Source organism: Diceros bicornis, chromosome 11 (genome assembly GCF_020826845.1).
Source record: "Diceros bicornis minor isolate mBicDic1 chromosome 11, mDicBic1.mat.cur, whole genome shotgun sequence".
Lineage (NCBI taxonomy): Eukaryota > Metazoa > Chordata > Mammalia > Perissodactyla > Rhinocerotidae > Diceros > Diceros bicornis.
In genome coordinates, this window is record NC_080750.1 from 70,699,304 (window position 1) to 70,713,298 (window position 13,995).

A 13,995-nucleotide genomic window follows, 5' to 3' on the forward strand; every position below is an offset into this window, starting at 1 on the left:
AAATGCAGTTTAAAGAGACAGAGTGGGGCCGGCCCCATGGCTTAGTGGTTAAGTGCACACGCTCCACTACTGGTGGCCGGGGTTCAGATCCCAGGCACGCACCGATGCACCGCTTGTCTGGCCATGCTGAGGCCGTGTCCCACATACAGCAACTAGAAGGATGTGCAACTGTGACATACAACTATCTACTGGGGCTTTGGGGAGAAAAAGGGAAAAAAAAAAAAAGGAGGAGGATTGGCAATAGATGTTAGCTCAGGGCTGGTCTTCGTTAGCCAAAAGAGGAGGATTGGCATGGATGTTAGCTCAGGGCTGATCTTCCTCACAAAAAAATAAAAATAAAAAAAATAAAGAGACAGAGCAAGTATCAGAATCAGAATCAGGTATGGCAGGAATGTTGGAATTATCAAATCAGCAATTTAAAATAACTATGATTAATATGCTAAGTATTCTAATAGAAAAAGCAGACACATGCAAAACCAGATAGGTAATGTAAGCAGAGAGATGGAAATTGTAAAAAAGAATAAAAAAAAATGTTTGAGATCAGAAACACTGTAACATAAATGAAGTATGTCTTTGATGAGCTCATTAGTACACTAGATATGGCTGAGGAAAGAATCAGTGAGCTTACAGATTTGTCAATAGAAACTTCCAAAACTGAAAAGTGAGAGAAAAAAGACCAGAAAAAAGAGGAATATCCAAGAACTATGGAACAACTACAAAAGGTGTAATATACATGTAATAGGAATATCAGAGGAGAGTAAAGAGATAAAGTAACAGAATAAATATTTGAAGTAATAATGACTGTGAATTTCTTAAAATTAATGTCAGATATCAAGCCATAAATCCAAAAAGCTCGGAGAACACCAAGGAGGATAAATGCCAAAATAAAGCTACACCTAAGCATGCTGTATTCAAACAGCAGAAAGTCAAATATGAAGAAAAAATCTTGAAAGAAGACAGAGGAAAAAAATCTTGTCTATAGAGGAGCAAAGATAAGAATTACATTTGACTTCTCAGCAAGCATGCAAGCAAGAAGAGAATAGACTAAAATACTTAACATTTTGAGAGCAAAAAACTACCAGTCTAGAATTCTATACCCAGCAAAATCATCCTTCAAAAGTGAAGGAGGGGCCAGCCCCCATGGCCTGGTTAAGTTCAGCACGCACTGCTTCAGCAGCCTGGGTTTGGTTCCCGGGTGCAGACCTATACCACTCATCTGTCAATGGCTGTGCTGTGGTGGTGGCTCACATAGAAAAAAAAAAGAGGAAGATTGGCAACAGATGTGAGCTCAGGGCAAATCTTCCTCAGCAAAAAAAAAAAAAGGAAAAAAAGTGAAGGAGAATAAAAACTTTCTCAGACAAACAAAAATTGAGGGAATTTGTTGTTAGTAGACCTGCCTTGCAAGAAAGATTAAAAGTTCTTCAGAAAGAAGGAAAATAATGTAGGTGAGAAACTCAGGTCTATATATATAAAAAAAGGAAGAGCATTAAAGAAGGAATAAGTAAAGGTAAAATGAAAACTTATTTTCTTATTCTTAACTGATCTAGTAGATAATAGTTTGTGCAAAATAACAACAATAAATTTGATGATTACAGCTTACTTATAAGTGAAATGAATTACAGCAATGATACAAGGAATAGGATGAAGGAATTAGAAATACTTTATTGTTATAAGGTACTTGCACTGCCTATGAAGCGGTATAGTATTATTTTAAAGTAGATTTGGGTTACTTGTAAATGTATCTTACAAACTTTAGAGTGACCATGAAAAACAGTAAAAAAAGAAGTATAATTGATGTGCTAAGAAAAGAGAGAAAATGGAATAATATAAAAATACTCAGTTAAAACCTCAAATGGAAGAAAAAGAGTGGAAGACAAAAATAGGAAAACATAACAATGGCAATGAATAGAAAACAGTAAGAAATATGGTAGATATTAATCCAACCGTACCAATAAGCACTTTAAACATTAATGGTCAAAATACACTGATCAAAAGATAGAGACTGTCACAATGGATTAAAATACAAGACCCAACTATTTGTTGTCTACAAGAAACCAATTTTAAATATAAAGATACATATAGATTAAAAAGAAAGGGGTAGAGATGTAACATGCTAGCACTAATCATAAGAAAGTGGGAGTAGCAACATTAATTTCAAACAGAGCAGACTTCAGAGCAAGAAAAGTTATTAGGAATAAAAGGGGCACTATAGAATGACAAAGGAGTCAATTCTTGAAGATGACATAGCAATCTGTAATGTGTATGCACCTAATAGCAGTGTCAAAATATGTGAGGCAAAAACTGATAGAAATGGGAGGAGAAATAGACGAATCCACCATCATAGCTGAATACATCAACAGCCCTCCATAAGATCCATCAGGCAGAAAATCAGTAAGGACATAGTTGAACTCAGCAACACCATCAATCAACTGGATAAAATGGATATCTATAGACTACTTTATCTAACAACAGAAGAATATACATTCTTCTTAAGCTCACATGGAACATTCACCAAGATAGACACATTCTGGCCATAAAACACATCTTAACAAATTTAAAAGAATAGAAACCATACAATGTCAGCTCTCAGACCACAATAGAATTAAAATAGGAATCTATAACAGAAAGACATGTGGAAAATCTCAAAATATCTGGAGATCAACAACACACTTCTAAATAACATGAGTTGAAGAAATCTCAAGAGAAATTTTAAAATATTTTGAACTAAACGAAAATTAAAAAACAACTTACCAAAACTTATGAGATGAAGTGAAAGCCATGCATGGAAGGAAATTTATAGCATGAAATGCATATATTAGAAAAGAGGAAAGAACTAAAATCAATTATCTAAGATTTCACTTTAGGAAACTAGAAAAAGAAGAGAAAATTAAATCCAAAGTAAGCAGAAGAAAAGAGAAAAAAATTAGAGCAGAAATCAAGGAATTTGAAAATAAGATATCAATAGAGAACATCAACAAAACCAAAAGCTGTTCTTTGAAAAAATAAATAAAATCTATAAACCTCTAGACAAGGTAAGAAAAAGACAAGACACAAAATACTAGTATCAGAAATGAAAGAAGGGACATCATTAATGATCCCATGGATATTAAAAGGATAATAAGTGACGACTATGAAAAACTGTATGTCCATAAGTTATATAACCTTGATAAAATGGACCAATTTCTTGAAAGAAACAATCTACCAAAATTTAGACAAGTAGACATAGACAATCTGGATAAGCCTATATCTATTAAAGAAATTGAACCAATAATTAATTACCTTGCAAAACTGAAAGCACCAGGCCCAGATGGGTTCACTGGTGAATTCTAATAAACATTTAAGAAAGAAGTTATATCAATTCTTTACAATCTCTTCCCAAAGATAGAAGCAGAGGGAATACTTCTTAACTCATTCCATGAGGCCAGCATTACCCTAATACCAAAACCAGACAAAGACATTGCAAGAAAGGACAACTACAGACCTATATCTCTCAAACATAAATGCAAAAATCGCCAGCAAAATACTAGCAATTCTAATTAGACAATGTGTAAAAAGAATTATATACCACAACCAAGTGAGATTTACCCAAGTATGCAAGGCTGGTTCAATATTAGAAAATCATTTAATTTAATCCACCACATTAACAGCTAAATAAAACTCATATCAAAAGATGCAGAAAAACCATTTGATGAGATCCAGCATGAGTTCATGATTAAAACTCTCAGCAAACTAGGAATAGAGAGGAACTTCCTCACCTTGATAAAGACATCAACCAAAAAACCTACAGCTAACATCATACTTACTGGTGAGAAACTAGAAGCTTTCCCCCGAAGATCAGGAACAAGAAGCATGTCTCCTCTCACCACTCTGTTTCAACATCATGCTGGAAGTCATAGCTAATGCAATAGAAAATAAAAGGTATACAGATTGGGAAGGAAAAAAATAAAACTGTCTTTGTTTGCAGATGATAGGATTGTCTATACAGAAAATGCAGAAGACAAAAAGAAAAAAAAAAGAAAGAAAAGAAGAAGAAAACCTCCTGCAACTCATGCAACTAAGGTTGCAGAATACAAGATTAATATATAAAAGTCTATTGCTTTCTTATATACCAGTAATGAACAAGTGAATTTTGAAATGAAAAACACAATACAATTTACATTACCACCCCCAAATTGAAAGACTTAGGTGTAAATCTAACAAAATATGTGCAAATCTACATGAGGAAAACTACAAAACTCTGATGAAAGAAATCAAAGAAGAACTAAATAAATGGAGAGATTTATTCATGTTCATGGATACCAAGATTCAATATTGTCAAGATGTCAGTTCTTCCCAAATTAATCTATAGATTCAACATAACCCTGGTCAAAATCCCAGCAAGTTATTTTGTGGATATCGACAAACTAATTCTAAAGTTTATATGGAGAGGCACAAGAGCCAGAATACCCAACACAATAGTGAAGGAGAAGAACAAATTTGGAGGACTGACACTGCCCAACTTCGAGATTTATTAAAATTTTACAGTAATCAAGACAGTGTGGTATTGGTGAAAGAATAGAAAAATAGATCAATGGAACAGAACACACAGCCCAGAAATAGACCCACATAAATATAGTCAACTGATCTTTGATGAAGAAGCAAAGGCAATACAATGGAGCAAAGATAGACTGTTCCACAAATGGTGCTGGAACAACTGGACATCTACATGCAAAAAAACTTGAATTTGGACATAGATTTTACACTCTTCATAAAGAATACCTCAAAATGGATCGTAGACCTAAACATAAAACTCAAAACTATAAAACTAGAAGATAGCATAGGAAAAAACCTAGAAGACCTTAGGGATGTGATGACTTTTTAGACACAACACCAAAGGCACAATCCATGATAAAAATAATTGATGACTGGATATCATTAAAATAAAAAATTGTTGATCTGTGAAAAACACTGTCAAGAAAATGGGACAATAAATCACAAACTGGGAGAAAATATTTGCAAAAGACACATCTGACGAAGGACTGTCATCCAAATTATACAAAGAACTCTTAAAACTCAAAAATAAGAAAATAAACACAATCAAAACATGGGTAACAAATCTGAACAGATACCTTACCAAAGAAGATATATAAATGACAAGTAAGTGTATGAAAAGATGTTCAATATATGTCATTAGCAAATTGCAAATTAAAACAACAAAGAGATTTTACTACACGTTTATTAGAATGGCAAACTTCCTAAACACTGACAACTCCAAATGCTGGCAAGGATGTGGAGCCACAGGAACTCTCAGCCATTGCTGATGGGGGTACAAAAATGGTACAGTCACTTTGAAGGCAGTTTGGCAGTTTCTCACAAAACTAAACCTTCTCTTACCACATAACCTAGAAATTGCACTTCTTGACATTTACCCAAATGAGTTGAAAATGTATGTCCATACAAATGCCAGCACATGGATGTTTATAGCGGCTTTATTCATAACTGCCAAAACTTGGAAGCAACCAAGATGTCCTTCAGTAGGTGAATGGATAAATAACATATGGTACATCCAGACAATGAAATGTTATTCAGCAACATAAAGAAATGAGCTATCAAGTCATGAAAAGACATGGAGGAATCTTAATGCACATTATTAAGTGAAAGAAGCCAATCTGAAAAGGCTACATATGTATGATTCCAACTATATGACATTTTGAAAAAGGCAACACTATGGAGACAATAAAAAGATCTTTGGTCATCAGGGGTTGGGGAGGAGGGAGGGATGAATGGGTGGAACACTGAGGAATTTTAGCACAGTGAAGCTGTTCTGTATGATACTATCATGGTGGAGACATGTCATTATTTATTTGACAAAACCCATAGAATGTACAACACTGAGAGTGAACCTGAATGTCAGCTCTGAACTTTGGTTGATAAGGATGTGTCGATGTAGATCATCGACTGTAACAAATGTACCCCTCTGGTGTGGAATGTTGATAGTGGGGGAGGCCGTGTGTGTGTGTGTGGGGGGCGCTGGAGCTATATGGGAAATCTCTGTCCTTCCACTCAATTTTGCTATGAACCTAAAACTGCTCTGTTCAAGGGAGATCATTTATTCCCTGTAATTGAATGCTCAGGAAAATGAATTGGGAGTTTACTGTGATCATTTTCTTGACTCAAAACATCCAGTATGATTCATTGCCACGTGGAATTACAAAGAGTCAGGACCATAAAATCACCTCCTCCAAGCAGGGTACAGATTAATAGGAAAAAAAAAAAAGCAGGAAAAGTAGATATCTGTAAAAAGCCTTGAAGAACCCTTATGCCACATTACCAATACCAATCACCCAGCAACAGACACCGTCTAAGACAGGCTCCCTGATGGACTTTTGTGTCTCAAATCTGAAATTGCTGAGTTCTCTCCATGAGGACCACATTAATCCCTTGAGAAGTGAGAAAATTAACCTTTAAGAAGTGAGGAGTCAGAGAGAGAGAGTTGTATTTACTGTGCTTCGACTGTGTCCCAGGTGTTAAGCTGGGTGCTCATACATGTTGTGTTACCATTTGAAGTAGTATTATTATATAGCCCTATCTAGAAAAGGATCTACAGAGAGGGAAACAAGCTCAGAGGGATTAACTTGCCAAACATCACACAGCTATGAACAGCTAGAAACAGGATTCAAGACCCATACTTCTTTCTAGTACACCACACTGTGCGAGAGGTCACGGAGATTGTTTGACCAATATCAGCATACTGGCTTCCAAACTATCTACATGAAAGACTTCCAGCTATAAACTAATATTTGCCAACATAAAAATTGGTCCTAGTTATCACCAATGTTTCATGACTGTTTGGGAATATTTTTCCATATTTTGAAAAGTTGGGTACTTGTGTCTCAGTTTAAATCACTAAGAGTTTGCACACCAGTCTTCTAAGGAACAGGTCCAGGTGTGACTCCTCACAATCCTGTGACTTTTCTTCATACTTCACTTCAGGTTTACCTTTTAAACACAGCACACACGCAAGCAGCTGGACTATTTATCTTGGTTTGTGTTCTGTTTTTACTTTTGGCAGACTCAGAGGAAGTAGAAGTAACTGCACAGGTGCAATGTCAGCAACTGGCCTGATTCACGGTGTGGCTTCTTCTAAAGTGGGTGCTGCCTGTCTCAGTCTCCTCTCGCTGCTGTAACAAGATACCCGCAACTGGGGAGCTTAAACAACAAACATTTATTTCTCACTCTTCTGGAGGCTGGGAAGTCCAAGATCAAGGTGCCAACAGATTCGGTTCTTGGTGAGGGCCCTCTTCCCGGCTTGTAGACAGCTGCCTACTCACTCTGTGCTCACATGGCCTCTGCTCAGTGCGTGTGCATGGAGAGGGGGCGCTCTGGCGTCTCCTTCTCTTCTAATAAGGACACTAATCACATTATAGGGGCTCCACCCTCATGACCTTGTCTAAACCTAAGAACCTCCCAAAGGCCCCACCTCCTAATACCATCTCCTTGTGGGTTAGGGCTCCAACATATGAATTTAGGGAGGACACAAACGTTCAGTCCATAACACTGCTGGCAAGATGAGAAGCTTTACATATTTATGTACAATATCTATTGACTCTTGTGGAAATACACTGTTTAGGCTTAAAACAGCAGAAGTTTATTCTCTCACAGTTCTGGAGGCTAGAAGGCTGAAATCAAGGTGTTGGTAAGGCCATGCTTCCTCTGAAGCCTCTAGGGATGGTCCTTCCTTGCCTCTTCCAGCTTCTGGTGGTCCCAGGTGTTCCTAGGCTTGTGACAGCATAATCCCAATCTCTGCCTCCATTTTCACTCGTCCTTCTCGCTATATTCTGTGCCCTCATAAGGAGAACTTCTTACAAGGACAGCAGTCACAGTAGATTAGAAGCCCACCCTACTCAGGTGTGAGCTCATCATTTTTTAAAGTTGTCATAAAATATACACAAGTAAAATTTAACATTTTACCTATTTTAAATGTATATTTCAGTGGTTTTAAGTACATTCATATTTTTGTGCAACCAGCACAACAGAACATCTTCATTTTCCCATACTGAAGCTTTATATTCATTAAACAATAGCTACCCATTCTTCCTTCCCTGCACCCTGGGTAACCAGTCTTCTACTTTCTGTCTCTATGGATTTGACTATTCTGGGTACCTCATCTAAGTAGAATCCTACAGTATGTACTTGTCCTTTTGTGATGGGTTTATTTAGAAGCATAAAGTTTTCAAGGTTCTTCCACATTGTAGCATGTGTCAGAATTCTTTTCCTTTTTAAGGCTGAATAACATCCCACTGTATGCACATACTAAAAGTTGTTCATCCACTTATTTGTTCATGGGCATTTGAGACACATCCACCTTTTTGCTTATGTGAGCAATGCTGCTATGAACAAGCACGGACTAATATCTACTCAAGTCCCTGCTTTTAATTCTTTTGGGTATATACCTAGAAATGGAATTGCTGTGCCCTTATAAAAGATACTTCAGAGAGCTTTCTACCCCCGTCTGCTACGTGAGGACAGAGAGAAGACGATCATCTATGAACAAGAAAGTTGTCTCTCACCAGACACCAAATCTTCTGGTGCCTTTGTCTTGGACTTCTCAGCCTCCAGAACCATTAGAAATAAATTTCTTTTGTTTATAAGCCACCCAATCTATAGTTATAGCAGCCCCAAGGGACTAAGATAACATCATACCAATATTAAATATCCCAATCAATGAACATGGGATGTCTTTCCATTGTTCATGTTTTCTTTAATTTTTTTCAGTAACATTTTGTAGTTTTTAGTGTATAAGTCTTTTGCCTTGTTGGTATTTATTTCTAAATATTTTACTCTTTTTGTTGCTATTGTAAATGGAATTGTCTTCTTAATTTCTTTTTGGACTGTTCATTATTACTGTATAGAAAGGCAACTGATTTTTGAGTGCTGATTTTGTATCCTGCAACTTTTCTGAATTCATTTATTTGTTCTAACATATTTTTTTGGAATCTCTGGGGTTTTCTACATATAAAATCATGTTGTCTGTAGACAGAGATAATTTTACTTCTTTCTATCCAATGTCTTTTATTTCTTTTTCTTGCCGATTTGCAATAAGAGTTCCAGTACTATTTTTAATACAAATGGTAGAAGTGCATGCTTCCCTTGTTCGTGATCTTAGAGGAAGAGCTTCAGTCTTTCACCACTGAATAGGATCTTAGCTGTCATTTCTTCTACTTTTTTTTTGTGTGTGTAAGTCTTTTTTAATTTATTCTTTTCAAACCAGTAATGCTTTGACATTGGGCAAGATTATTTTATCACTTCTATTTGTATTTAAGAGAAGAAAAGGTGAACATATCCACTCCACTCTATTTGTCAGGATAAAGGTAGTTTCTTCAGGTACAGTTGATCAAGTGACTAGATAGTAGTCTTTTTTAGGCAATTATTGAACTTTTTATTTAACAAAGTACAGTCCATTATTTTTTCTCCTTTTTAAAAAAAATTTGCTTCCTTGGATTGTGAAGTTGAAGATGCTAACCCTAATGCAAAATTCTTAAAAAGTTTGTTATTCTTTTTTTTTATTCTAAGAAATAGCAAACTAACTACATTTATGGCTCTATCAAAGTTTTCAAATCTCTTTCATTTTTTCATGATTCCAAATCCATTTGGGATTCTAGCATAAAATCTGTGAATGTTCACTACATATTTCTTTTACTAAAATATGAAAATTAGGGGAAAATCTAATAAGTTTACTGAACTGCAATTAGGATTTGGACACAAATGCAAATGTTCACACTATAAAATTTTCTATATAGTCTTTAAATGTAGGAAATTTATTAGTTTATATTATTTTGCAAATATATATTTTGTATTTAATTTGATTTAATCAAATTCCATAAGGTTGGATTTAGGGGATGTTTTTGAAGTCTTATTTTTGTAATCTAACAACTTCATACAAAAGTGTGAAAAATATTTCTGGCTGGCCAGGAGGAAAACATTTCAGTGTTAATAAGTCCATTGATTATAATAGCTCAGGAAGTGTGCTACAAGTATACTAGAAGAGATACCCATCTTTGTGTAATTATTTTGCCAATTCCAGCTGACGATTGCTCATCAACCTTTTGGTTATAACCACCACAAGTGGCTTTCCTTTTTCCAGAGTCTCTCAACACCTTCCTCCACCCTCATGGGTAATAATAAGACCAGCTTTCTGAAGGTCTTCTTTCAAAAACTTCTTGTACCTGTAAAGATCCAAAGTAAATGACTCAGTAGTGAATGGTTCAGATACCTCAATCTCTCTACCATTTGAAGGACAAGTGGTTGTAACCAAGGCTCTTGATTATCAAGCTGTGAAAGAACTGGTCTTGCAAGAAATATGAGAGGAGACAAAGACTTCAAAAAAGGCATTGAGAACTTAGGGGGAAACCAAGTAACAGCATCATTCTGCCTCATGGATTGGGCTGTGAGAACCATGAGCCTTGAGGAGAGGATGCACTCAGGGGGCACCATGTCACTGAAGGACACTGGCCCTGAGGGCACCTGAGGAGGAGGAAATGTGCAGGCTCAGCCCAAGCACAGCAAGCTGAGGCAGGGGAAGGACAGCAGCAGGGCATAAGAGGTGCCAGATTGGTGGGCTAGTCCCCAAGGCAACTACTGGGCCCCAATTGTCATTGTTTATATATGGTTTTCTTGATGTAGTTTTCTTCTATTCCTAGGGTGTTGAATATTTTTATCATAAAAGAGAGTTGAATTTTGTCAAATGATTTTTCTGCATCAGTGGAGGTGATCGTGTGATGTTTTTCCTTCTTTCTGATAATGAGACATTTACTATTGATTATTTTTCATGTGTTGAACCATTGCTGCATTCCATCCCATTTGGGCATGATGTATAATCCTTTGAATATGCTGTTGAATTCTGTTTGCAAGTATTTTGTTGAGGATTCTTGCATCAACATTCATAGGGGATATTGGTCTTTAGTTTTGTTGTCGTGTGTTTGGCTTTGGTATGAGGGCAATGCTGGCCTGAGAGAATGAGTTAGGAAGGATTCTCACCTCTTCAGTTTTTGGAAGAGTTTGAGAAGGATTGGTGCTGATTCTTCTTTAAATGTTTGGTAGAATTCAGGAGTGAAACCATCTGGTCCAGGTCTTTTCTTTGTTGGAGGTTTTTGGTTACTTATTCAATTTCCTTTACTAGTTATAAATTTATTCAGATTTTCTATTTCTTTATGAATCAATGTTGGTAGCTTTTGTGTTGCTAAGAATTTGTCCGTTTCATCTAGGTTCTCCAATTAGTTGGTGTACAATTTTTCATAGTATCTCATAGTCATTTTTATTTCTGTATGATCAGTACTAATGTCCCCACTTTCATTCTAATCTTAGTAGAGTCTTCTGTCTTGCTCTCCCACTCTTTTTTAGTAAATATAGCTAAAAGTTTTCCTGTTTTGTTGATCTTTTCAAAGAATCAACCCTGGGTTTCATTGATTTTTCTCTACTGTTTTTCTATTTTTAAAATCTTTGCTGTAATCTTTATTATTTCCTTCCTTCTGCTGGCTTTGGGTTAGTTTGTTCTTCCTTTCATAGTTCCTTAAGGTATAAAGTTAGTTTGTTGATTTTGGATCTTTTTCTTTTTTGCTATACAATTTACCAGTATAAATTTCCCTCTTAGCACTACTTTCACTGCATCCTATGAGTTTTGATATAATGTATTCTTATCTCGCTTGTCTCATGATATTTTCTAATTTCGCTTATGATTTCTTCTTTGACTCATTGACTGTTTAAAACTCTGTTGTTTAATTTCCATATATTTGTGGATTTTACCTTTTTTCTTCTGTTATTCATTTCTAATGCCCTTCTATGTGATCATAAAAGAAACCTTGTATGACTTCAATCTTTAAAATTTTTCAAGACTTATTTCATGGCCTAACATATAGTCTATCTTGAAGAACATTCCGTGGGTCTCGGAGTATTTTTGTTTGTGGTGGAGTTGTTTTGTATATATTTTTTAGTTCCAGTGGGCTTATAGTATTTTTCAAGTACTCTGTTTCCTTATTGATCTTTGTTCTGGTTGTTCTACCCATTTTTGAAAGTGGAATATTGAAATCTTCCACTTTTGTTATAAAGCTGTCAATTTCTCTCTTCAATTCTATGTTTGCTTCAAATATGTTGGAGTTCTGATGTTTGGTGCATATATGTTTATAACTGCTATATCTTCTTCAGGAAAATGTCCTTTACCTCTTGTAACAGTTTTTGCCTTAAAGTGTATTTTGTTTGATATTAGTATAGCCACTTCAACTCTCTTTTAGTTACTATTTCTATGGAATATCTTTTTCAGTTCTTTCACTTTCAATCTACGTGTGTCATTAGATCTAAAGTGCATGTCCTGTAGTCAGTAAACAATTGGATCATGTATTTCTATCCATTCTGCCAATCTCTGACTTTTAATTGGGGAATTTAATCCATTTACATTGAAAGTAATTACTAATAAGAATGAACTTACAGATGCCATTTTGATATTTGTTTTATGTATGTCTAATATCTTACATGTCCCACATTTCCTTCGTTGCTGCCTTCATTTGGGTTTAGTTAATTTTTTGTAGTGACACCTTTGATTCTCTTCACATTTCCTTTGTATTATTCCATAGATATATTCTTTGTTGTTACCACAGAGATTTCATATAATATGCTAAAAGTTGAAAGTTGACCTTTTTTGTTACAGGGAAAGTTTCACCCTGAGCTAACACCCGTTTCCAGTCTCCCTTTTTCTCCCCCTCCCTAAAGCCCCGGTGCATGGTTGTATATCCTAGTTGTAAGTTGTTCTAGCTCTTCTATGTGAGCTGCCTCCACAGCATGGCAACTGACAGGTGAGTGGTTTGGTTCTGTGACCAGGAAGTGAACCTGGGTCACCAAAGCAGTACGTGCTGAACTTTAACCACTAGGCCATTAAGGCTGACTCGAAAGTTGACCTATTTTGAAGTGACATCAAGTTAACTCAAATTGCACACAATACTCTGTTCCTCCCTCCACATTATATTACTGATGTCACATTACATCTTTATATATTGTATTAGCATAGCTTTACTATTATTTTTTATGCATTTGTCTTTTAAACCTTGTAGAAAAATAAAGTAGATTTACAAACCAATACTGCTTTTTATATTTGCCCATTTATTTACATTTACCAGAACCTTACCTTACACCACATAAAAAAATTAACTCAAAATTGATCAAAGATCTAAATGAAAAATCTAAAATTATAAAACTTTTGAAAGAAAATATAAAGAGAAATCTTCACATCATTGAATTTGGCAGTGATTTCCTGGATACACACCAAAAGCACAGGAAACAAAAGAAAAAATAGGTAAATTAGTTAATCTCAAAATGAGCAACTTCTGTGTATCAAAGGACACAATCGACACAGTGAAAGGGCAATCTATAGAACGGGAAAAAATAATTGTAAATCTTATATCTGATAAGAAATCAATATCCAGAATAAATAAAGAATTACTACAACTCAACAAGAAAACAAGAAACAACTTGTTTCAAAAATGGGCAAAGGACTTGAATAGACATTTCTCCAAAGAAGATATACAAATGGCTAACAACTACAAAAAAAGGTGTTCAACATCACTAATCATTAGGGAAATGCAAATCAAAACCACAGGGAGATATCACCTCACCTCACACTCATCAGGATGACAACTATCAAAATATAGTTTTTATAAAAATGTGGAGAAACTTGTGCACTCTTAGTGGGAATGTAAATTGTGCAGCAACTATGGAAAACAGTATAGCAACTCATGAAAAAATTAAAAAATAGAATTATCATATAATCCAGCAATTCTATTTCTGGGTATATACCCCAAATAATTGAAAGCAGAATCTCAAGAGATTTTGTACACCCATGTTCATAGTTGTATTATTCACAATAGCCAAGAGGTGAAAGCATCTATCAAGTGTCAGTTGACAGATGAATGGATAAAAAAATGTGGCAGATATATACAATGGAGTATTGCACAGCCTTAAAAAGGAAGG

The 13,995-nt window shown here is 35.4% G+C and overlaps 1 pseudogene; it reads right to left on the reverse strand.

The window, feature by feature from the left end:
- Positions 1 to 9,892: 9,892 nt before the first annotated feature.
- On the reverse strand, positions 9,893 to 10,078 carry LOC131411176 (UDP-N-acetylglucosamine transferase subunit ALG13 homolog; annotated as a pseudogene).
- Between the last annotated feature and the right edge of the window lie 3,917 nt (positions 10,079 to 13,995).